The sequence below is a fragment of the Nothoprocta perdicaria genome, unplaced genomic scaffold (assembly GCF_003342845.1).
Source record: "Nothoprocta perdicaria isolate Ctin4 unplaced genomic scaffold, notPer1 scaffold_75, whole genome shotgun sequence".
Classification (NCBI taxonomy): domain Eukaryota; kingdom Metazoa; phylum Chordata; class Aves; order Tinamiformes; family Tinamidae; genus Nothoprocta; species Nothoprocta perdicaria.
This window is the reverse complement of record NW_020456032.1, coordinates 918,733-920,841: the sequence shown is the minus strand read 5'-3', so window position 1 is coordinate 920,841 and position 2,109 is coordinate 918,733.

Genomic DNA, 2,109 nt, shown 5'->3' with positions numbered 1-2,109 from the left:
CCCGGCCCGCCCCGAGCGCGCAGCGCGGCCCCGGCGGAGCGCGGGGGGGTGCGCGGGGGAGGGACCCCCGGGAGGGTTCCCCCTGCGGGCGGCTCATCCAGCCGGGATCCTCTGCCCTGTCCCGGTATCGGGAAGCGCCCGGGACCCGCGTCCGTGCAGCACAGGGGACTTGTGTCCGTGCAGTGCACGGGACTGGTGTCTGTGCAGTGCACGGACTGGTATCCCTGCAACGTCCTGGACTCGTGTCTCTGCAGTGCCCGGGACTCAGGTCTGTGCAGTGCATGGAGCTCCTGTCCCTGCAGCATCCTGGACTCGTGTCCATGTAATGCACAGGACTGGTGTCTGTGCAGTGCACAGGACTTGTATCCCTGCAACGTCCTGGGCTCGTGTCTCTGCCATGTCCAGGACTCGTGTCCATGCAGTGCATGGGACTTGTGTCCCTGCCGCACCGCGGCTCTTCACGAGCACACTGGCTTACTCCTGGCCTTGGCTGCGGTCCCTGTTTAGCCCAGGGTTGGTTTCAGGCTATTTAACCCTCAATGGTGGAGACCCTTCTGCAGGGCACTGGGGGCACAGAAACGGCTCCTGGGGTTTGAGGAAACTGCAGGGGGGGATTGAGCCCAAAGAGCCCATATCTGGGCCAGGGGAGAGCAGGGAAGCCGCTACATGGCTGCCAACCCAGCTGTGCCCAGACTGCTGCCCATGGCCCCGGCCGCGCGTTGGCTGTGGCCGCCGGTGGCTGCTGCGCGGCCCCAGACAGCAGAGGGGTTAAAGCGCTCCCGACTGCAGCGGCGGCTGCTGCGCTTTCAAGTGGCCGTTGTGATGCGCTGAGGGCGCCGCGCGCCTCGCTCTGGGTGAGAGTTCGTGCGCAAGCATCCACCCTCGCAGCGCTGCCCGCGGGCCGGCGTGTCGCCCTCACCGGGTGCCCAGTCTGGCCGTTCAGAAGCATCCGGCAGAAGCCGGAGCTTTGGCTTCCAGGCGCTTCCCGCCCGCCTCAGCCCGGCACATTCAGCTCTGTGCCCAGCCAGTCACGGGCTTAGCTTTTCATTTAGGTTCTGTGTGGCAAATTACAGGTGCTGTTCTGTTGCTTATGAAGCATTAAACTAATTACAGTAATTATGGCAAATGATGCAACCCTATAAACATGTAATTAGCATGCGGGGACCACGCCGAGCAACGCGATGACAATGCGCGGCAATGCAGAACGCCGCCTTCTCCCGCTCGTGTGTGGCGACAGGGCTCTAAAGCTCAATGCCTCGATTATTTCCTCAGAAGGAGGTTTTGTCAGACTGCGCCGCTTCCTTCCACACCGTTCTCGAGCAAAGCCCTCGCCGCCCCTGCCGTGTCGCCCCCGGCTCGGCCAGTTCTGCGCGCGCAGCCCACCGCACAGCCCTGAATGGCTGCATCTGATGTACACGCTCGTATTCCCACTCGCCACTTCTGATTAAACAAACACCCAGGCAGCCACTCATGCTGCCCTTTGGGACTTTGGAAAGTGCTTGAAAACCGGGAACTCCTAGGACACCGGAACAGAGCACACTGTTGTGCAGCGCTCCCTCCTCCGCCTTTCCCTCTCGTAATTCGGAAGGGGCAGCCGCGCTCAGCCTTGGCATCCGGGGCAGGAGGAGCAGCTTTGGCAGCCCCCTCCCGGCCTCACTGTCATGGTGCTGACACTGTTCTCCATCAGCCCCAAGCGGCAGAGTCACCATGGCCAGGGTGCAAGGCCGAGCCTCCCCAGGGCACAAGTAGCCAGGGCCAGGAGGAGACGGAGCTGCTCTGTGAGGGCTAGGAGGAGACGGAGCCATTTTGTGAGGGGCAGGAGGACATGGAACAGCCTGCGAGGAGCAGGAGGAGAGGGAGCCATTCCATGAGGGGCAGGAGCACATGTAGCTGCTCTGTGAGGGGCAGGGGGGGATGGAGCAGCCTGTAAGGGGCAGGAGGAGATGGACTGGCCTGCGAGGAGCAAGAGGAGATGGAGCTGAGCTGCTCTGTGAAGGGCAGGAGGAGACACAGCGGCCTGTGAAGGGTGGGAGGAGATGGGGCAGGAGGAGCCGGATGGGCCTGGAAGAGCAGGAGGAGACGCAGCAGCTCTGCGAGGGGCAGCGAGGC